The sequence below is a fragment of the Marmota flaviventris genome, chromosome 14 (genome assembly GCF_047511675.1).
Source record: "Marmota flaviventris isolate mMarFla1 chromosome 14, mMarFla1.hap1, whole genome shotgun sequence".
NCBI classification, from domain to species: domain Eukaryota; kingdom Metazoa; phylum Chordata; class Mammalia; order Rodentia; family Sciuridae; genus Marmota; species Marmota flaviventris.
Window position 1 is genome coordinate 50,374,323 of NC_092511.1, and position 24,498 is coordinate 50,398,820.

General features: G+C 39.9%; 1 long non-coding RNA gene across 1 annotated transcript in view; it reads right to left on the minus strand.

Moving 5' to 3' along the window:
- Window positions 1-1,489: 1,489 nt before the first annotated feature.
- The window catches only part of LOC114091797 (uncharacterized), a 125,570-nt gene continuing 102,561 nt past the window's right edge, over window positions 1,490-24,498 (minus strand). The window contains exons 5-6 of the long non-coding RNA XR_003582554.2: window positions 11,405-11,440; window positions 1,490-2,883 (exon numbers count right to left, since the gene is read on the minus strand). This is a non-coding gene — a long non-coding RNA (uncharacterized lncRNA). The remainder of the gene's footprint in view (window positions 2,884-11,404; window positions 11,441-24,498) is intronic.

A 24,498-nucleotide genomic window follows, 5' to 3' on the forward strand; every position in this document is an offset into this window, starting at 1 on the left:
GGTATGATCCAATTGTAGTGGTACCAACCTAAGACAGGAGGCTGACGCCTAGAGGTCAGTTCATCCGATGACGGGTAAGGACCATATGTTGAATTGGACTGCCTAACAGGCACGGTCCCTAAGCCACATTGCTTGTTGTTTAATTAAACAAAAAGGGGGAGATGCTGAGAGCCACGGCCGAGTCTGTATGGCCCCTGGCATTTTGCCAACAGTATTGATTGACAGGCGAGGCATTACTATCCGCCTCTGCCGCAACTTTTGAGTTCTCGCACTATTTTGGAGTTCTCGTGGGGATTTCCGGGGATTCCCCGAGAGTTCCCATTGGTTGGGGAAGTGCAGGAGGAGGGATTTCCGGGAGAGATATTTCCGGCTGGGGGTTCCTGGACAAGCCTCGTGGCGTTCGGGAGGATTCCCCGGGAGCTGTGTGAAGTGTTTTTCTGCAGTTTAAAAATAAAGTTTGTTCCTGCTTCAGTGGCTCGTGATTTGTGCCCAGCCAGACTGCGGCAGCCTAACACAACTAGTCTTTTGTCATTAAGGTTTTGTGTGTGTTTAGCTTAGTTCTAGTTGATGATATAGTTGAACTGTGTTACCTAGATACCTCTTAAGAGAATCTGAGGTTGTCTTAGCCCGATCCATTAATATTTAAAAGGCCTGTGATTGATGGATTCAAGATAGAAAAAATAATTAATTCAATCCACCTAGATTTCTTTCTTTTTCTTTTCTTTTTTTTTTTTGGTATGGTAGCAGGGATTGAACTCAGGGGCACTCAACCACTGAGCCACATCCCCAGCCCCATTTTGTATTTTATTTAGAGACAGGGTCTCACTGAGTTGCTTAGTGCCTCTCTTTTGCTGAAGCTGGCTTTGAATTCTTGATCCTCCTGTCTCAGCCTCCTGAGCTGCTGGGCTTACAGGCGTGTGCTACCATGCCCAGGTTTAATCCACCTAGGTTTCTATTTGTTGCAAGAATAGCAAGACTGTCTTAGAGGCCAGAAAGCAAGGGCTTCTGTGAGGAAGCAAATGAAAACAATTTCCATCTCTGGATTCTGGAACTGGAGCTTACTCTCCATTGGTTTTCTTTCACCTTTGTTCTTGAACAAATGTCTCTTGATTGGCTGCTTGATTGGTCAGGATGCCTCTATCCCTTATCTTTAACTAAAATCTCCACCTTCCAAAAAATAAATAGGCAGAGAAACGCCTGTTGGTTAGGCAGTACTATCACTAGAAACTCTTATTTTAGACATGATATTCAGCATGTATCAGAGAGAATTTAGTCTTTCAGATTTATGCATTGACTGAATATTCTGCGGAATTGACTAAATCAGTCTATCATTCCCCAGAGACCTAGGGTCACTGTTCCTCTCTCACCTCATTTTCAGCTTCCTTTAAAAGAGGGTCTCACAACAGCATTCTTTAAGTCATCAATGGGTGGGTATGTAATTTTGGATCTCTTAGATTAAAAACAAAAACAAACAATTCTGGGGCTGGGGTTGTGGCTCAGTGGTAACGTGTTTGCCTAACAAGTGTGAGGCACTGGGTTCAATTCTCAGCACCACATGTAAATGAATAAAAATAAAGGTCCATTGACACCTTAAAAAAAATCTCTGGTATGTGGGTTAACACTTTAATTGACATTAGGCACATGCTTTTGTTTTGTTCCATGAAGATGCTCCAGAACAGAAACATCTCTCTAATCACTCAAAGCAAACCATTAGGAAAAACCAATTCAATTCCCCAACTTGGAAAACAGTCTCAAAGACTTGCAGACAATTAAACTCATTTCTGCTGAGGGCCTAGTCTCCGCCAGGCACTTTCTATGTACATTAGTCTATTTAAACCTCACAGCAACTTTAAGAAGATCCTGTTATAATTGTCAGAAATGAATTAATTGAGTCACAGCTCACTGACCAGCTCCCATTCCCTCCTCTCTGGTGGAAGCTGTCCCCTGTGAATTCTGCTCTGGTCTCCTAATCACTTCTCTTCAGCCACACTAGTTCCTTGCTCTTTCTCAGGGCCATTTACCACTTCAGGGCCTTTGCACTATTCTCTTTTATCCACAGAAATCCATACAATTCACTGCTTTGCCTCTTTAGTATTTTTTTTTTCATCTTTAGGATTTTGACTTAATTATCACCTTCTAGTATATCATAGTCCAAAAAAAGTGTTATTGACTCTATTGGGTTTTTTGGGGGGTGGGTACTGGGGATTTAACCTAGGGGCACTCAACCACTAAGCCACTTTCCCAGCCCTTTTAGTATTTTATTTAGAGACAGGGTCTCACTGAGTTGTTTAGGGCCTCACTAAATTGCTGAGGCTAGCTTTGAATTTGTGATCCTCCTGCCTCAGCTTCCCGGGCTGCTGGGATTAAGGTGTGCACCACCATGCCGGCTATTAAATCTATTGAAAACTGTAATCCCTACACCCCACACTCCCTATTCCCCCCCTCCCCTTTTTTGGGAATTGAACCTGGGGGCACTCTATCTCTGAGCCACATCCCTGTGTCACGGCACCTGGCCCCATTCCTTTTTGTTTTTTATTTTTCTCCTTAGTATTTATCACTATTTAAGAGAGTATATTTTACTTATTCCTTTTGTTAATTGGAACACAAATTCTATGAGAGCAGAGGCTGGGTCTGTTTGCTAAGTACTTTATCCTTAGTACCTAGCACAGTACCTGGCATAGAGTAGGTTCAAAAACTATGTGTTGAATGGATGAAATAAATGAATGAATTGAAAGCCACTCAGCCAGAATGGTGGAGGTGGAGATTCAAGATTTCTATGAACATTAGTTAATTTCAACCTCACAGCAACACTAAGAAGACCCTGTTACAATTATCTTGTACTGGTGTAAATTCTGGTTGTCTTTTCTCAAATCCAAGGCATCTCTGGAAAAAAAAAAAAAGTATACTTGATCAGCTATCACAGGAAAGTGTTAAGGAGAGAATGCATAAACCTGATGTCCTTCAGCAATAGTTCTTCTACAATATTCAATATGTCTGTCTCATCCTAACTAAAGCATCATGAACCAATTGGAAAATTTGCATTTTAAGAAAGATTTTGAAAACTCAGAGAGGTCAGAATGATCAAACAGGAACTAAATTGATATTTGAAAGAAGTTAAGAGTTGAGACTGGCCAGATGAAGTGGTGATGCCTGTAATCTAATCTATTGGGATGGCTGAGACAGAAGGATTGTAAGTTCAAGATCATCAACGGTAATTTAATGAGACATTTATTTATTTATTTTTGTACCAGGGATTGAACTCAGGGGCACTTAATCATGAACCACATCCTCAGCCCTTTTTTTGCATTTTATTTAGAGACAGGGTCTCACTGAGTTGCTTAGGGCCTGCTAAATTGCTAAGGCTGGCTTTGAACTCTTTTTTTTTTTTTTTTTTCTGGTGCTGGGGATTGAACCCAGGGCCTTATGCATGCAAGACAAGCAGTATACCAACTGAGATGTATCCCCAGCCCTGGCTTTGAACTCCTGATCCTCCTGCCTCAGCCTCCTGAGCTGCTGGGATTACAGGTATGTGCCACCATTCCAGGTAAGACTCTGTCTTACAACAAAAAATAAAAAGGGTACAATGTGTCAAAATGCATTCTACTGTCATGTATAACTAATTAAATAATTTTTTTAAAGTGAAGAATCAAAAAAATAAAAAATAAAAAGGGCTGAGATTGTGTTCCGTATTAGACTGTCCTTGGGTTCAATTCAGTACTTCAAAAAAAAAAAAAAAAAAAAGAGAAAGAGAGATTTGGGACCGTTCAGTTGCTAAAAGGGAAGACTTAAGAGGGTCTACAAATTACTTCAAACATTTGGAAGGTTAAAACAAGGCTCCAAACCTGGTATGGTGGTGTGAAACTGTAGTCCCAGCTACTTGGGAGACTGAGACCAGAGGATTGCTTGAGTCCAGGAGTTGGAGACCAGCCAGGACAATGTAGTAAGACCTTGTCTCAAAAAAACAAAAAGTCTCTGCTTTTTTCACCAAGATGGCATCAAAAGCAAAGACAGAAGCTCCAAAGCCAAAGCAAAAATTTTAAAAGCCAAGAAAGCAGTGCTAAAAGGAGTCTACAGCCACACACAAGAAGATCCATAGCTGAGCAGAAGGGTACACACCTGTAATCCCAGATACTTAGGGGGTTGTGGGAGGGGGATCTAAGTTCAAAGCCAGTCTAGGCAACTTAGCAAGACCCCGTCTCAAAGGAGGGGAGGGGAAGATCTATACATCATTTACCTTCTAGCAACCCAAGACATGTAGGTCCCAGATAGCTTTAGAAGATACAATAGGAGAACTCTGTCACCATGAAGAATATATAAGACAATACACACTTGTGTTCATTGTGGATGTCAAGGCCAGACACCAGCTCAAACAGACTAGGAAGCTCTATGACACTGATGTAGCCAAGTCAATACCCTGATCAGGAGAAAATGGGTTATATGTTCAACTGGATTCTGATTATGATGCTTTGGATATTGCTGACAAATTTGTTAGCATCTAAACTGAGTCCAGCTGACTAAATCTAAATATACATTTTTTTCCATCATGAAAGAAAAAAAATGAGGCCCCTAACAAATTGTTTTTGGTCATTTTTACCAAGGAGGAAATAAGATGAAATGAGCCTTTGATAGAGATAAGCAAGATGTTATTGATAATAAAATCATTTGAGGGCTGGGGTTGTAGCTCATTGGTAAAGTGCTTCCCTAGCATGTATGAGGCACTGGGTTTGATCCTCAGAACCATATAAAAAAATAAAGGTATTGGGTCCATCTACAACTAAAAATATTTTTTAAAACATTTGAACTCAAAAAGATATAGTCCCTATACTATAGAGAAGTATAAAAATTAGTTAATACCAGTTATCTTTTTTTAAAATATTTATTTTAGTTATAAAGGGCACAATATCTTTCTTTTGTTTATTTATTTTTATGTGGTGCTGAGGATCGAACCTGGGTCTCACACAAGCGAGGTGAGCGCTCTACCGTTGAGCCACAACCCCAGCCCACCGGTTATCTCTTAACTCATTCATTCACTCATTCACTTAACAAGCATTCTTAGAGTGCTTTATGTATACCTTGGAGGGTTCCAGAACTGATATCTTTGGGAATACAACAGTGAGTAATAAGACACATGTAGTTCCTATCCTTATGAGCTCAGAAAATGCTTTAGATGCTATTGTGGGATTTATATGTGCTAGAAGAATTTTGAAATTTCCTATCAGTTTTCAATTCTTTGACTATAGAAGGTAGAATTTTAAGATATTGGTTCTGTCTACTCTTGGGACACTCATGTTTGCACACAGCCACAGTGTTGGAAGAAGTCCAAGCAGCCCATGGAAAAGCCATGTAGAAAAGAACTGAGACTCTGATCATGGCCCAGTTGACAGCCAGTATTAAATTGCCAATAGACCCTCTTAGTCCTCCAGTTAAGCCAGCTGAGCTGATGCCACATAGAGCAAAGTATGGGTCTTTGTCCAAATTGCAGAGTTGTGAGAAAATAAGTGATTGTTGTTTTAAATCATGGAATTTTGGCATAGTATATCACACACACAGTAGTAAATAACTCATACAAGTGGGAAATAGAAACAAAGGAAAGCTTTTGCTTTTTGTTTTAATTTCTTGGTTCTGAGGCTTGAACATGGTGCACTTTACCACTGGGACACATCCCCAGCCCTTTTTACTTTTTATTTTGAGACAGGGTCTCACTAAGTTGGATCTTGCGAAGTTGCTGAAACTGACCTCAAACTTTTTTTTTTTTTTTTGGTACTAGGGATTGAACTCAGGGGAGCTTAAGCAGTGAGCCATACCCCACACTCCTTTTTCAATATTTTATCAAGAGACAGACATCGCTAAGTTGCTGAGACTGGCTTTGAACTTGTGATCCTCCTGCCTCAGCCTTCCCAGCTACTGGAATTACAGGCATGTGCCAGACTCCCCAGTTTGGCCTCAAACCTTTGATCCTTCTTCCTCAGCCTCCAAAACTGCTGGGGTTACAGGCATGAACCCACAACATCTAGCTTATTTGCTTGTCTTTATAATGAAACAGACTCAAGAATGTTTATATTGAAAGGAAACCACTACACTCAATGGGGAAGGGACAGTTTCTCAATCAAATGCTATTGGGAAAACTGGATAGTCACATGAAAAAGAATAAAAGTTAGATCCTTATCTTACATCATATACAAAAAAAAATAACTAAAAATGAATTAAACACTTAGATATGGGAATGGAAGTTAGCTCAGTGGTAGAGCTTTGGCCTTTCACATGTGAAGCCCTGGTTGAAATCCCCAAGACCACAAAATAAACAAAGACTTAAAGGAGGGCAGTGATTTCTTAGATATGGCATCAAAAGCACAGGCAACCAAAGCAAAAATAAACAAATGAGACTACATCAAATTTAGAAATTTTTGTACATTAAAAGAAACACAATCTTTGGAGTGAAATGACAACCTAGAGTATGGGAGAAAATATTTGCAATTCATATATTTAATAAAGGTTTAATATTCAGAATATATAAAGTACACCTTGTCAGGCATGCTGGCACACATCTGTAGTCTTGAAAATTCAAGAGGTTGAGGCAGAAGGATCAAAATTTGAGGCCAGCCTGGGAAACTTAGAGAAACGCTATCTCAAAATAAAATAATAAAAGGGCTGAGGTTGTAGAGTGCTTGTCTAGCATGCATGAAGCTAATCCTTAGAACCAATGAGGAAAAAAGAAAAGGAGAATTAGAGTTAGGAAGCCAGGAACAGTGAAACATGCCTATAATCTAAAATATTTGGGAGACTGAGGTAGGAGGATTACAAGTTTAAGGCCAGCCTCAGCAACTTAGCGAGGTCCTAAACAACTTAGTGAGACTCTGTCTCAAAAACAAAAAAGTGCTGGGGATGTGGCTCAGTGGTAAAACAGTGTTCAATCCCCAGTACCCAAAGTAAAAACGAAGCAAAAACAAAAACAAAAAATAGGTGAGAAAATAAAGGAACAGATTTTTGTATATATCTCTATCTCTTTCCACAAACAGATATGCCTCATCTACACAATTATATGTAAGAAAGTTGTAATATTAGGTAGCTTCTGAGGTAGGGAATTGGATGGCTAGGGACCAAAGACAAATGGGACATTTTACTCTATGCATTTTTGTGTTGTTTGAAATTAGTATATGGAATAACATGTAATAATTTACTTAAAATTCAAATAAACATTTACAAAGCTGGGCTGGGGTTGTGGCTCAGTGGTAAAGTGCTCGCCTAGCACGTGTGAGGCACTGGGTTCGATCCTCAGCATCACATAAAAATGAAAAAAGATATTGTGTGTCCACCTACAACTAAAAAATAAATTACAAAAAAGAAAAAAAATTTACAAAGCCTTTCTGGTACAAGCAAAGCTTCTGTGATTAGCAGGGCAGGAGGTAGCCATGCACAGCATTGACTATCTGGAGAGCATGAGAGACTTTCTAGTCCTATAGTACCTTGATCTCTTTATCCCCAAAGTTCTTTGCAGCACCAAAATTCTTAATTCCTAGCTTGACTACAAACTCTCATGACACATCAGAATTGTGTTTTTCAGTCTTTGATTCTCCCACAAATGCATGGTGCAGATCATTTGTGAAGTTTAGTGGCCTGTAAATGCATGCAGTCCCCCTATCAAGGGCTGGCTTTGACAGAAATGTCTAGGTTCTAGCTTTACATTCTAAATAGTTTATTGCCAACTTGATTGGCCCTATTCACCCTCAGTGCTTGGCTTAATGGAATCATTGGCTGAGACAGCCAGCCTGAAACTTACCATAGCAATATTAGAATTTTCTGTCATGACCCATTTTGGGGCTCTGTTGGATTCTTTGCTCAGCACTGCACAAGGACAATTTCAGGGATCAAAAAAGTTCCCTAAGAATCCCCTTACCTGACACATATAAGGTCCTTAATACAAATATTTGTTGAATAAGAAGTATCTAGAGAGCTGGAAAAAATGTGAGAGCACTTCAGGGAGAAAGCCCCCGAGGTGGGCTTAAATAGTAATCAAATGTTGAATCACTTTTGACTGATTCTGTTTTCACAGGCTGGGGTCCTTTTGGTTTTGAATGAATAAAGCAAAATTAATAGAGTTGACTAACATTTTGTTTCCATTGCCCCCAAAGCTGGGTGTCTAATACATCACAGTTTCCTTAAGACAAAAACAGTCAGTTCAGCTTTTTTAGCTAGATGCTAAGTAAAGTCTTTCAGCATTTCTTTTGTTTGAAGTCCTTTTGTTTGGAGAAATTGAAAATATTATGATTATGCATTTTCTTTTCCCAAGGCATATATACTTAGTAAAACATGGCTTGAAGAGTTAATAAAATTTACTAGTATGTTATTTACAATTTTAATATTTTATTGGGTAGCTGTGGTTTAGACAACAGAATGAAGCTGTTAATTACTCTCAGATTGCATGATGGTTGCCGTGTGCTTCCTTGGTGAACTGTTTCCATATAATTAGAGCAATGTGTACCCTGCCAAACAAAACAATACCCATAATATCCATTTGGAAGTATGACATGAAACTTCTTAGAATAACAATTTCAGTTTTGAGGAGTGGATTCCTTCAAGCATTTCTTTGGGAAATGCAGAATGTCTTTTCCATGATGTACAAATGAATTTGGTTGCTGATTACAATTAGGTATAAATAGAGACTTTTTTCTTCAAATGCGGAGTGTGAAATTTTTGACCAATTGACTTTCTGGGTAGAGGTTCGCTCTGTGGATATAGTTCTGAGGGTACTTAGAATGGGCCCCACCCTTGATATTCTGCCTACGAGAACCCTGGGAAAGGACAACTTCTGGAGAGGTCCTGACGTATTAGCAGTGAGGGTCTCTCAGAGGCTCAGGCAGAGCATGAATATTATGATTATGCATTTTCTTTTCCCAAGGCATATATACCTAGTAAAACATGGCTTGAAGAGTTAGCAGGGTTAGGGAAGGCCCCAGTACTGGGGACTGAATCCAGGGAAGTTTTACTACTGAACTACACCTTTTTATTTTTTATTTTGAAACAGGGTTCCGCTAAATTTCTGAGGCTGGCTTAGAATTTACAATCTACCTGCCTTAGCCTCCTGAGTTGCTGGGATTATAAGTGTGTGCCTGGTTCCAGGAAAATTTTTTTTGACCCCAAATGAACTGTGTTATTTCACTCTGTCCTTTGTTCATCCCATAAATAGGCACTATTTGAAGTATGATTTTACTCATATCTTTTTTTAAATCTCTATTTTTTAATGTATGATCTCTTGGTCAAATATATGAATAGTCTCCTAGGTGTAAAGCACATAACCTCATTTTCAGATTTTAGCAATGTAATGTAGAAAAATAAATTTAATTAAACTAAAGTTTAAAGAAAATCTGAGAGCTGGGCGCCACCAGTGGCACATGCCAATGCCCATGCCCATGCCCATAATACCAGCAGCTCAGGAGGCTGAGGCAAGATCTCAAGTTCAAAGCCAGCCTCAGCAATTTAGTGAAGCCCTAAGCAACTCAACAAGATCCTGTCTCTAAATAAAATATAAAAAGGGCTAGGGATGTGGCTCAAGAGTTAAGTGCCCTCATACCAAAAAAAAAAAAAAATAATAATAATAATAATAAATAAATAAATAAATAAAAATAAAGAAAGAAAATTTGGCTGGTTAGTTGAACTCAGGGTTTGCACCAGGAATAACCCTTTGTCCTGTCATCTTTGGTATCAATGTTTTAAAAATCAAACACTGAGTTTCCTTTTCTTAAATCAGAGAGCATCCCCAAATTCCTATGATCAGTGTGTTTTTTTTATTCTATCAATTTCTAAATACTTCAGAATTTCTTAAATTGCCCAAACTCTGTATTACCCTACATCCCTTTCTTGACACTGGTCTACTGGGCTGGGACCTTAGCTTCCCAAGTGGCCCCCTGTGATATTCTTAAGCTCTACCTCGAAAGGAACTTCCTAGATCTTTCTACATCAGGGTGAGTAGAGACTTTCGTACCTTTTTCTTGACAAAGTACCCAATGACTTTATAAGTTTGATTTGTAACTAAGAAAAAATACTCCAAACACTTTATTTATTTATTTTTTGGTACTGGGGATTGAACTCAGGGGCACTCAACCACTGAGCCACATCTCCAGCCCTATTTTGTTTTTTATTTAGAGACAGGGTCTCACTGAGTTGCTTAGCACTTTGCTTTTTGTTGAGGCTGGCTTTGAACTCAAGATCCTCTTGCTTCAGTCTCCCTAGCTGCTGAGATTATAGGCGTGTGTCACCACTCCTCGGTACTCCAAAAACTTTTAAAAATAATTTTGCCTGGCCAGGCCAAGTATGGTATGGTAATTTTGCCTAGCACATGCCTGTAATCCCTATGACTTGGGAGGCTGAGGCAAGAGGATCGCAAGTTCAAGGCCAGTCTCAGTAATTTAGTGAGCCCTAAGCAACTTAGTGAGACCTTGTCTCAAAATGAAAAAAAAAAATAAAAAGGGCTGCAGATGTAGCTCAGTGATAAAGCACCCCTGGTTTAAATCTCTGGTACTATTTTTTTTTTTTTGCATACTGAAGAAAATTTAGACAAGTGCTCTTCCACTGAGCTCTATCTCCCACTTATTGGAGAAAATTTAGAAGATACAAAGATCAAATGAGGAACTTTAAATTGTTTGGAATCGTATCACCTAAGATCAATAGGGGTAACAATTTGGTGTAAATTCTTTTAGTCTTGAAGTTATACACAAATAAATTTTTTAAATTTACTTTTTAAAATTTTTATTTTTATTTCTGGCAGTACTGGGGATTGAACTCAAGGATTCTCACATGCTAGGCCAATATCCTACTACTGAGCTACATCCTCAGCCCAAGTAAGCTTTTATAAAAAATGCAAGTAATATGTTTTTTTAAATGACTTTTTCTTACTTAATAATGAAAATATATTCCCTCATCCTAAAACTCTTCTTTCTTTTTGACATTCTAATGGTTGCAGAGTATTCTGTGAATATACCTTGGCTTAAATGCCCAATTGTGGAAATATAGGCCACTTCTAGTTTTTCCATTATATAATTCTTGTGGCAAAATCTTTTGGGGTTTCAATGATTATTTCCTTAAGATAAATGCCTAGTGGGGCTGGGGATGTGGCTCAGTGGTAGAGCACTTGTTTAGCATGTATGATGCCCTGGGTTACACCCTCAGCACTGAAAAAAGAAAAAAAAAAAGATAAACACCTAAAATTTCTGTGTCAAAGAACACGTGTAACTTCGAGGTCTTTTTATGTGAATTGCTAAATTACACACCAGAAGGAACCAATTTAATTTCTTTCTTGAAACGTATATCAAGTACATACATTACTTTGTCTTGTCTTAACTAACACTGAGTATACAGTTTAAAAAATAATTTCCAGGGCTGGGATGTACCTTGGTGGTATAGCACTTACCTAGAACACGCAAGGCCCTGGGTTTGATCCTCAGCACTGAAAAAAAAAAAAAAAAAAGATGTTTGCTAATTTGATAGATAAAAATCGTATTAAATCATGGTTTTAATTTGTATTTTTTCTTCTATTAGGCAAGTTTTTTAAAAAATTCATCTTTTTTGGCCTTTTGCATTTCTTTTTCTCCTGTGGTACTGGGAATTGAACCCATGGCCACTCTACCTCTGAGCTACATTCCCAGCCCTTTTTATTTATTTATTTATTTATTTTGAGAGAGGGTCTTGCTAAATTGCTAATTGCTAAGTTCCTGGCCTGGAACTTGTGTCCTTATGCTTTAGTCTCAGGTTGCTGGGATTACAGGTGTGTACCGCTATGCCTGGTTTATTTAGTAAGTTTCCTTTATCTTTCCTCATCTTTTTTTTTTTTTTTCCAATGTTGTGGACAGAATCCATGGTCTCACAACATGCTAGATAAGATCTCTACAGCTGAACTACACTCCCAGTATGGTTCCTTTTCTTAGTACATTTCCCCCTGGTGCTAGTCATTTTCTGATATATTGGTAAGTAGTGTTTGAGACGATTCTTGAGTCTGGCTCCCAGAAATTACATCTTCATTGTAGAGAAAATGTCTGGATTAATGTAATTATTGGTCAGAGTTTGTCTTTCTTCTACTATTTTGATTTATTTACTGATTTTTGTGGTGTTAGGGATTAAACCCAGGGCTTTGGGCATGCTAGGTAAGCTCTCTACCTCATTCCCCTTCTTTCATTTTCTTTTTTTGGTACTAGGGATTGAACTTCGGGGCACTTGACTACTGAGCCACATCCCCAGCCCTATTTTGTATTTTATTTAGAGATAGGGGCTCACTGAGTTGCTTAGTGCCTTGTCTTTGCTGAGGCTGGCTTTGAACTCACAATCCTCCTGACTCAGCCTCCTAGGTTGCTGGGATTAAAGGTGTGTGACACCACACCTGGGAATATCTAAATCTTAACACGTGACTTGCACATATTTAGTACTCAAAAATTATTTGTTGTGTTGAATTGATGTACATATTGTATTTTCAGAGTTTGATGATATGATTTGCTCAGCTGGTGAAAATGTCAAGCGAAGGACATAACATTTATGAGTACCCAACCAGCCAACTGTGTTATAGTGGATGTGTAATAATCAGTACACCTCTGTGACCATTGCCTGAAAGACCTCTCAAAACATACCTTGCTGATGACCTCAGAGAAGTAACCTCTTCTTATGACCTGAGGCAGTCTTCTGACTGGTCTCCAGCTTCTGGTCTTATCCACCAATCCCATCCCAATCCATTTCTCACATCAGCCATAGTAGCTACGATATGTAAAAATAAAAACCTGAGCTGCCATGGTGGTACACGCCTATAATACCAGCGACTCCAGAGACTGAGGTAGGAGGATCTCAAGTTCAAGGCCAGCCTCAGCAATTCAATGAGACCTTATCTCAAAAATGAGAACTGAAAAAAACAAAAAGGCTCAGTAGTAGCTCCTGATAGAGATTCCCTTGGGCTCAAGCCCCAATATCATCAAAACACACACACGCACACACACACACACACACGCGCGCACACACGCACACACGCACACACGCACACCCTTGATCATCTCACGCCCTTGGAAAGAATTACCTTCTGGGAAAGCCTATAAGGCCTTGCATGATCTGGTCTCTGGCTACCTCCCCAAGCTTCTTCCATTCTGGCTTCTTCCAAATCCTTTACCCCAAGGATTCTGCAATTACTAGAAATCTTTCCCCCTTCCTTCCCCTGCCTCTTTGTATGATTGGTTTCCTTAAAAAACAGCTCCTAGTGCTGGGGTTGTAGCTCAGTAGTAGAGCGCTTGCCTAGCACATGTGAGGCACTGAGTTTGATCATCAGCACCATATAAAAATAAATAAAATAAAGGTATTGTGTCCATCTACAACTGAAAAAAAATAGGATTACAAGTTCAAAGCAAGTCTCAGCAAAAGAGAGGTGCCAAGACCTTGTCTTTACATAAAATACAAAATAGGACTGAGGATGTGCTCAGTGGTTGAGTGTCCCTGAGTTCAATGCCCAGTACCTCTCCTACAAAAAATGATAGCTTCTCAGAAAGGCCATCCCTGAACTCTGCGTCTTCTTTCTTTTTTTTTTTTTTTTTGTACTGAGGATTAAACCCAGGGCCCAAGGGTGCTTTACCACTAATCTACATCTCCACTCCTTTTTTTTTTTTTTTTAATATATTTTTTAGTTGTCAGAGGACCTTTATTTTTATTTATTTATTTTTATGTGGTGCTGAGAATTGAACCCAGTTCCTCCCACATGCTAGGCAAGCGCTCTACCACTGAGCTACAACCCCAGCCCCCAGTCCCACTCCTTTTTATTTTTTATTTTGAGACAGAGTTTCTCTAAGTTTCTGAGGCTGGCTTTGAATTGTGATCTTCCTGCCTCAGCCTCCTGAGTGACTGGGATTACAGGTGTGTGGCACTGTACCTGGCCCATTCTGTTAATTGATACATTTATGTCTTTGGCATCCATTAATCACAGGGCCAAACTAATGACCAAAATTATTTTTATCTCTTCCAAAATCCGCTTTCAAGGATGCACAAAAATCACATTGCAAATCTTCCAACTAATCCTCAATTAATACCCCTAATATCTCCTTTATCTGTTACATATCAAGCCAATATTTCTCATGCCCTAAACCAGTCGAGGGCCGAGACTTGACAACTAGAGACCACCACTATAGCCCAGAGCCCCCTTTACATTATTTATTCACACTATGCAGTGCTAAGCTGTATCCCTTGCCCTGCTTCCCCAAGGAAAACACAAAAACTCTGAACCATGCTTAACCATTGCTTCTTCTTCAGCCTCCTGACAGAACCTGGTGCTTCCCCATATGTTCCTTCATGATGTAACCTGTCGCCCTCTCTAGGAACGGTAAATAATAAAATTCTTTCAATGGCTTTAACCCCTCCTCAAACATAGGCCCATAAAGGCAAGAATCTCATTTTCTTTGTCCTGTGTTTCCAATATTTGGCTCACAGTAGGCATTCAGTCAACATATATTAAGTGATTATATAAATACACAAAAATAAATATGCAAGAAAAATGAGTACTATTAATATACAAAATAGGCAGAATAGTAGTCACAGATTATAGAAAACAATTTTAAAAAATGAAAAAACAAAAAACCTTTGCAGCCTGGTGCAGTGGTGTACCCCTATAATCCCAGTAGCTCAGGAGGCTGAGGCAGGAGGATCACAACTTCAAAGCCAGCCTTAGCAACTGAGTGAGGCTGTAAGTAATTCAATGAGACCCTGTCTCTAAATAAAATATTAAAAAGGGCTGGGGATGTAGCTCAGTGGTTAAGCATCCCTGGGTTCAATCCTCAGTACCAAAAAAAAAAAAAAAAAAAGATAGAGAAAACTTTACAATTAAAAAATGTGTCTTATATTAATGATACTCAACCCAGAAGCAGGAAATATTATTTTTTCATATTCATATCTTTTCATTTTTAAATATTTCCATGGGGTGGAGGTGGGAGGTAAACACAATGATATTTATTTTGGAACCATACATTGCTTTTATTTTACATGCTAAGAGTAGAAATATGACCCCTATGAAATGCAAGATTTGCAATAAAGCTGAAAATAGACAAGATGTTGGCATTCTCATCTATTATAACTGGACCAGAACTTCTGGTTACAGCTGAAAAAATAAACAAAGGGTCAGCAGGCATTTGCCCTGCACCCTGAGTCCATTCCACAGTAAAAGCTATGTGCGGGGCTGGGGTAGTTGATCAGTGGTAAAGCGCTTGCCTAGCACATATGGGGCACTGGGTTCGATCCTCAGCACCACATAAAAATAAATAAAATAAAGGGGGGAAAAAACCAACTATGTGCAAGTGACCTAAAGGTCTAAGGCCTCTTGGTTTAGAATTCATAGTTACACAATTAATATAGATTTGGTTAGGCCATGGCAGTGTGCCCTTGAAATTGATGCCCATTGTGAGAGAATGACTCAAGGAACAAAAAAATCCAAAAGAAAGTGTATAAAATTTCATATTATTCATTTCCTGTGATCAGTAACTAGGGCTACCAACAGAGAGTGTTTTTTGCCGTAGATGGAATGGAACAGCCCCAGTCCCAGAGTTTATAGCACTTACCTGGCTTTCACAAGGAGCAGAACAGAGTCATGCTCTATTGTTGCTCACAGTGAGGTGAGAGCTGCCCTGGTTGGGCCCTGCTTTGTATTTATTTATTTATTTTGGGGTACTGGGGATCTAACCCCGGGGCAGTTTACCACGAAGCTACATCCCAGCCATTTTTAAAATTTTTTATTTTGAAACAGGGTCTCACTAAGTTGCTTAGAACCTTGTGAAATTGCTGAGGCTAGCCTTGAACTTGGGATCCTCCTGTCCCAGTCTCTGAAGCCATTGGAATTACAGGTGTGCCACTATGACCGATTTGGGCCCTGCTTTGTAAGAAAGCCTTGTGTAAAGCAAACCTGGGTAGGGCTACATCCCCAGCCCTTTCTCTTGTTTTTAAATTTATTTTTAATTTTTTGTCACATAGGAGAGTGAAACCTGGGCCACAGGAATGCCAGGCAAGTGTTTTACCACTGAGCTATAGCCCTACCCCTATTTTATTTTTTTTTAATTTTGAGACCCAATCTCCCTAAGTTACTGAAGCTGGCCTTTAACTTGGAATCCTCCTGCCTCAGCCTCCTAAGTAGCTGGGATAACAAGTAGGCTCCATCACACTCACCCAATAAGGCTGCTGCATTCTGAGTGGGAATCTCCTGAAAGTGAGATAAAAGAAGTTCCATGGCCTTTTCTGACCTAAGAATCAGAAGTCATACAGTGTCACTTTACCACTTCCTATTAGTACTGGACTTTAAACCTAACTCATAATTTGAGGTTTGAAGGACTACAGTTAGGTAATATAAATTTGGGTTGCAAACCTATACTAGGAATGGTGTATAGTTACATTTTCTAGGCATTTCCCCAAATTGTTCTGTTTAGCACCTTTCTTTGCCGTCCACTGGGAGTAGGGGTGGGTGTGTGCTTTAATCAGCTTTTGCATCACTGTGACCAGAATACCTGACAAGAACAACTTAGAATAGGGAAAGTTTACTTGGGGCTCGCAGTTCAGAGGTCTCAGTCCATAGATGGCCAACTCCATTGCTCTTGGCCCAAGGTGAGGCAGCACATCATGGGGGAAGGGCCCAGGGGAGGAAAGCTGCTGGGCTCATGCATGGTCAGGAAACAGAGAGAGAGAAGGGAGAAGAGGCTACAGGAAAGATGTACTCTTCCGGGGCACGCCCCTTGTGACTGGTCTCCTCCAGCCATATCCCGCCTGCCTACAGTTACCTGTCATCAGTCCTTTCAAACTATCATGACTTGATTAGGCTTTGGCTCTCACACTCTAATCATTTTACCTCTGAATGAGAGATGTGGGGGGCCAAATCTCTCATATTCTAAACCATTACAGGATGGTTTTACTTCTGGCCCAAACTTTATGAGGATAGGACTAGCCTCCCAACTAGATGGGTCCTGGACTTTGTCTTCCTAGAAAATTGAAGTTCGAATTTGGTAAATTTTTTTCAAAAGTAGCTTCAATTCTCCACCTTACCTCTTTTGGATCCTGTCTTCTCTTAGATTTTAGTATGATATTTCAGTATATTTCCTTACTATGTAATAGAAAGCTGCTTTAAAAAAGATATTTTGATATATATGTATAATCAATACATATGTATATATGTGTGTATATCTGTGTGTGTATATATATATATAATTTGTTTTGTTGTGATTGTTTTCTTTTTGGTATTGGCGACTGAACCCAGAGATGTTCTGCCACTGAGCTATATCCTGAGCCCTTTTTAATTTTTTGGTTTGAGAAAGGGTTTTGCTAAGTTGCTGAGGCTGGCCTCAAACTTGAGATCCACCTTACCTCAGTCTCTAGAGTGCAAGGGATTACAAATGAGAGCCACCATGCCTGGCTATTTTTTGGGGGGCGGTGTACTGGGGATTGAACCCAGGGTTACTTTACCACTGAGCTACAACTCCAGTGGTTTTATTTTTTATTTTGAGTCAGGGCCTTGCTAAAACGTTGTGGATCTTGCTAAATTGCTGAGGTTAGCCTTGAACTTTCAATCCTCCTGCCTCAGCCAACTGAGTGGCTGGAATTACCCAGTCACTGGGATTACAGGTGTGTGCCACAACCCCAGGTTACTTTTGATATTTAAACCATCAATCTTAGTTGTTTCCAATAAGAGGCTCAGTCTGGAAAATTTATCTTGCTATTTTACTGGAAATGAAAGCCCTTACCTCAAAAAATTTTTAACTTCAGCTGAGCATGGAGGCACTGTAATCCCAGTGGCTCAGGAGGCTGAGGCAGGAGGAACACAAGTTTGAAGCCAGCCTCAGCAATTTAGCAAGGCCCCAAGCAACTTAGTGAGATCTTGTCTCTAAATAAAAAGTTAAAAAATGGGCTGGGAATGTAGCTCAGTGGTAAAGTGTCCCTGGATTCATTCCCAGCACACAAGAAAACAAAAACAAAAAATTAACTTCAATTACTTGGTTGTCATTTCAGAAACTTGGGAAGAGTTTTTTTTAACAGCTTTGTTGAAATAAAATTCACATTCTATATAATTTGGCCATTTAAAGTCACAATTCAATGGCCTTTGGTATATTCACAGAGTTGTGTACTCATCACCACAATCGATTTTAGATCATTTCATTATCCCAAAAAGCAGCCCTGCACCCCTTAGCCACTAACCACCAATCTACTTATCACTCCCCCACCCCTAGGCAACCATTAGTCTACTTCCTGTCTCTATAAATTTGTTTGCTCTAGACATTTCATATAACTGGAGTCAGATCATGTGGTCCTTTGTGTATGACATCTTTCACTTAATATAATGTTTTCTTTTGGTACTGGAGATTTAGTTGAGGGGCGCTTTACACTGAGCTACCTTCCCAGCCCTTTTTATTTGACACAGGGTCTTGCTACCTTGCTTAGGGCCTTGCTAAGTTGCTGCGGTTGGTGTTGAACTTGCTCCTGCCTTAGCCTCAAGTGAGATTATAGGAGTTTGCCACCATGCCAGCTCCACATACATTTTTGAGACCTTCCTTCCTTCACCAAGTTGATATGTTCCAGCCTCACTCGTGCTACCAAGCTTTCTCTACATCAGCATTCTTGAAAACATTCTCTCTGCACTTATGATAGGTACTAGGGATTGATGCAGTCAGTATCCAACCCCCTTGTAGAGTGTGTTTTTGGCCAAAGCTGGACCACGTAAAAGTGCATTTCCCAGAGTCCCTTTCAGCTGATGAATGTAACTTGGGTTCTGCCAATCAGAGGCTTCCACGTAAGACTTGAGTTCAGACTTGAGTAAAATGGGGAAGGAGTCATCTGTATTACTGGCATGAATTGTGGTAGAGGAGGCAATGTGTTCAACGGTCAGCAGCTTCCTGTGGGGACAACAATTTCCCACTCCTCCTACAAAAGAAGTAATGTGATTCTGGGGTTGGGGCTTGTTCCCAGTAATTCCACCTAGAACCTGTTCCTCCAGCCCTACCAAGGATGATTTTGTATACTGACTAATGCCTGGTAATGAGTGGATTCTGTTGTCCTTGGAAGAGACCTTAAGAGCCTGAATGGTTTGTTCTCTTCCCTGCCTCAAGGAAAAAGAAACACCTGGCATTCAAGATAGGTGACTGCCTAGCTGCTCTGTTTTAAAAGCTTTCCTGAGATTGAAATCTTTAAATCTCCCTTCCTAAATTACCCAATCTTTTGCACAGTCAAGTACTCTTTCTTCATATTAAAGGAAACACTAGTGCAGAGCTGCCCATAGAAACATATAGCAGCCCACATATATAATCTCACATTTCCTAATAGCCACATTAAAAAAGAAAAAAAGAAACTGGTGAAACTAATTTTAATGATAAATTTAATTATTTTTAACCAAAAATATTACCATTTTCAACAAATAACCAATGTTAAAAGTTATTGCCAGGCATGGTGGCTCACACCTATAATCCCAGCAACTGGAGAGGTTGAAGGAGGAGGATCACAACTTCTAGGCCAGCCTCAGCATCTTAGCGGGATCTCTAACCAATTTAGCTAGACCTTGTCTCAAAATAAAAAATGAAAAAGGGCTGGGTTCAATTCCCTGGTACAAAAAGAAAAAAAGTTATGAATACAAAGTCTTTGAAATCCAGTGTGGACCAACAGCTTTTCAAGTGCTCAAAGGTCACATGTGACCATGGCTACCTAAAGTATAACTTAAGGTCAATTTAACATCCTCCCCCCTTTTCCCTAGGAAAGCAACAGATTAAATCCCTTACAATACACTTTCAGGTAAAGGACAAAGATTGAGTAACTGCTTCACCCTGAATTGTTCTTGCTCTTGCTTGCTACCCCACCCACTGTCTTCTTTCAATTCCTTAACTATCTTCAGCTCTTTGCTCTCTCCCAGGCTTTTCCACCTGCTCTACCCTGCATCCAGATTGTTCCTCCCCCTTATTCTTCCTCTAGCTAACTCCAGTTTATTCTTCAATTTGCTCTGAGAAGTTACTTCTTTAGTGTCCTTGACCACTGGTCCATTACCTGTCTAAATTTGATTCTCCCATTATCCCCACCCCCCCATGCTAGACATGAACCCAGGGGCACTCTACACTAAGCTACATTCCCAGCACTCTCTATTTTTTATTTTGAGACAGGGTCTCACTAAATTGTACAGGCTGGCCTCAAAACTTGGAATCATCCTGCCTCAGCCTCATGAATAGCTTGGATTAGAGTCATGTGCCACTGCACCTAGATGGTTCTCTCATTCTTGCCCACTACATCATACACTTCTCTATAATTATTCCCACAATTTGCATTAAGTAACTATTTGTGCAATTATTTTGTTTAATATTTATTTCCCCAACAGACTGTAAACTCTTTGAAGACAGGGCCCTGTTTAATTTACTCACCACTATATCCCCAGTACCTGGCCTGGTCCTGGACAGCAATAATGATTCCAAAACTTTTGCTGAATAAGCAGAAGTGTAACAATATATTTTCCCCCTTCCTTCCTTCCTTCCTTCCTTCCTTCCTTCCTTCCTTCCTTCCTTCCTTCCTTCCTCCCTCCCTCCCTCCCTCTCTCTCTCTTTCTTTCTTTCTCTTTTGGTACTTAGGATTGAATTTAGGGGTGCTCTATCACTGAGCTAGATCCCCAGCAGCTTTTGTTTTTACTTTAGAGACAGGTCTTGCTAAGTTTCCCAGGCTGGCCTCAGACTTGTCATACTTCCATCCTTGCCTCCTGGTTGCTAGGATTACAGGTGGGCACCATTGCAATCAATGCAGTGTGACTTATTAAGCTTGTCTTATACATGGGCCATAGGATGTCCTTCCTCTTCTGACCACCTACCCCTTCACTGACTCGAGATTTGGCAGACATAGGGGACCCAATGAGAAGAGCTGGGACCAGGACAAGGGTTTCTACTCCTGCTTTAGATTGTAGTGACTCCATATAAAAATCACAGAAAGGAGCAGAAATTATGTGTTTTGACATTGCTGGTAACACATAATAAGTCAAGGCATGTCCATTCAACATACATAGGACTTTTAAATATTAATGATAATCTACTTAAAGGCACACAGGAAAGGCTAAATTAGTTGAATGAAGCAGGCAGAGGGCCAGCCTTCTTACTGGGAGTGGTGGATGTGATACCACACAAAACGTCAGTTGCAGGGAAGGACCCTCCTCACCTTTTATCTATCCCCTGTCTCCCTCTCTGTGTCCAATCCAGAGTAGCTAAAACAGTGCTCTAATTTCTTAAGCCAGATACCTGAATAAAGATATATTGGGTTTCTCACAGTCCTTTTTTCTAAATAATTATGATCTATTCCTAGTGACCTTGCACCCTATCCTACGCCACGGCTGATTCACCAGAGTGGGTTGTCAATTTTCAGGCTAATCAATGACCTTTGCCCTAATGCCATTGTGCAACAAGTTTTCCCAGTTTGAGGTGGGGAGACAGGGAGTATGTGGGGGGACAATGCAGATGTATGTTTATGGCATATTAATGGAGGAACATCGGTGGAAGAGCCCATAGGACCCTGCAGCTGAGGACCCCTGAGCAGTTCTGAGTGCAGAACTATACCCTCCTCCAGCCACAGAAAACCCTGGAATCACCATCTAGGATTTGTGCAAGAACCTCATTATCACTCCCTACAATAAATCTGTCATGAACCTCAATCCTTACGGTCAAATGAATCCAAACTAAGTTCTAGACAACAAATGTAATTGATATAACTGATGTTTCCAGCCCATACCTCCCTTCTCTAAGACCTGCTCCTACCAAAGGTGTGAGCATCAACATGCAGGTATAGGGTCTGGGGGTTTAGCTCAGTGGTAGAGTGCTTGCCTAGCACATGTGAAGCCCTGGGTTCGATCCTCAGCACCATATAAAAATAAATAAAATAAAGTTATTTGTGTCCATCTACAACTTTAAAAAATTAAAAAACAAACAAACAAACAAAAAACATGCAGGTATAATAAGGGTCCCCTAGAGTCCTTCCAACTGGAAGGCCTTGTCTATGACAACACAATGAAGGCATCTCCTTAGTTAACAACGCCTGCGGGTACCAACTGCTGCCAGCAGAGACTGCCAGCAGAAATTGCTTCCCTAGGCAGGTGGAGAGTGAGACTGCATTTTAGTCTATAAATTCCTTTTGCTAAGAAGACCATCAAAGTCAGGAGCAGGAGGTTGAGGCAGGAGGAGCACGAGTTCAAAGCCAGCCTCAGCAATTTAGTGAGGCCCTAAGCAACTCAGTGAGACTCTGTCTCTAATTAAAATATTTAAAAAAGGCTGGGGGTACTGGGGATGTGGCTCAAGCGGTAGCGCGCTTGCCTGGCATGCGTGCGGCCCCGGTTCGATCCTCAGCACCACATACAAACAAAGATGTTGTGTCCGCTGAAAACTAAAAAATAAATATTAAAAAAATTCTGTCTCTCTTTCTCTCTCTCTCTCTTAAAAAAAAAAAAAGGCTGGGGATGTGGCTCAGTGGTTAAGCACCCCTGGGTTCAATCCCTCGAACCAAAAAAATAAATAAATAAATAATAAGAAGAAGAACCATCAATATTCAGCTATTCAACAAATACATACTGAGTGCCTCCTATCTCCTATATCTACATAATGAAATTCGAATGTGTACATGTGAGTCCAACTTTGTGGGGTGGCCTTGGCTCCAACCATTACTTGGTTTCAAAGAAAATTTTGTTTTACATTCCTTGACTCAATTGCCTTCCAATTACTCTTAGGCCTAGCTGACATGCAAGCTGAGGATTGCTTTCAAGGAATACAGAGCAGCACAGCGTGTGTCTCACCTGAGAAAAAGCTGCTGACTTTCATTATTGCTTCCTGATCAAAGTGGGGAAAGGACCAAGATCCTGAGAGGTGATGCTTTAAAATTCAGCTGTATGTAAAAGGCCCCCAGAAAAGCAAACAGTGCCATAACATTACAGTGTGTTTATTGAAATGGATAGTAAAGACACCTGGAAAGTCTTGCAATGAATCATTGGTGATCTATATAATTTACATAATTGAGTGTTATCAGATTTAAACACTCTTTAAGATAGGTGTGTTTTGTCAAACTTGTATAATACTGAATCATATTTATACTCCAAAAATAAATAAATAAAAGAAGAAATAATTGTTCTTACCTAGGAAAATGTCCTCTAGAATAGGGATTTTTTACTTTCTTGAGAATGCAAATGTTAGAAAATCTCTATTTTCTTTGTGATTTCAAAAGTAACCTGCTCATTGAGAAAGAAAAGAAAACAGGGGCTGGGGTTGTGGCTCAGTGTTAGAGCGCTTGCCTAGCACATGTGAGGCACTGGGTTTGATTCTCAGCACCATGTATAAACAAATAAATAAGTAAAGTTCCATCAATAACTAATAAAAATATTTTTTAAAAAAGGAAAGAAAACATTATAGAAAAAATTCCTTCATTCAACAAGTACTGATTTAGCAGCTACTATCATAAGACCCCAGGCTAAGCACTTGAGATGTAAAAATGAACACAAAATAATCTCCTATAACCTCATTTTCCAGAGAAAGCATTATTAATAGTTTGGTTCAGTTTGTTCAGCTTTACACATGTATGGATTCTAACCCATGTGATAAGTCTATGATCCTGGATCCTGCCACTGAGAGTCCCAGGTTGGGAATCAGTGCTATACAGGTCTTAGAGGGAATGTCTGACTTTACAGATTGCTGCTTCTGCACTATATCCTACTGATAGTCAGGAATATGCAGGGTGCTGCGGCTGTTGCTCAGTGGCAGAGCTAGTGGCCTAGCATGCAAGAGGCACTGGGTTCAATCCTTAGCATCACATAAAAATAAACAAATAAAATAAAGGCATTCTATCCATCTACATCTACAAATAATAATAATAATAATAATAATAATAATAATATGCGAGACTTGGGCTGGGGCTGGGGCTCAGTGGTAGAGCGCTTGCCTAGCATTATGAGGCCCTGGGTTCGATCCTCAGCACCACATAAAAATAAATAAGTAAAATAAAGGTATTTACTACAACTAAAAAATAAATATTAAAAAAAAAAGAATACGCAGGACTATTCTTGACAAGAGTCTCCTCTTGCAATGGAATTCAAGGCCAATGCCACTATACAGTGGACTCCTTCTCTTTCACAAATACTTCCCTTGTTGGGAGCCATCTTCTTGGGAACAGTTACAAAAGCAAGTTAAGATAAACATTTCCTGTTGTCCATTCTATCAGATGTTGGTGAACGGAGAAAATATCCTACTTCAGTTCCAAAGCAGCCAACAAGTTATTTGATCAGTTAGTGTCCTGGAGTCTTACCCAGTAAATATTGAACGCTGAGATCAACATTTCAGTTGTATGTGAAGGGAGTGGAGGTTTCATGTTGTTCTTACAGAGGAATTTACTGGAGCAGGTACACACCCACACAGCTTTGAAGACATCTCTGATGTCAGCATACTCCTCCCATGTCAGAGATACTTAAGGAAGTGTGCTAGGTGGAGCAGCTATATTAGCTTGCTCTCATTACACCTTGACTTTTTT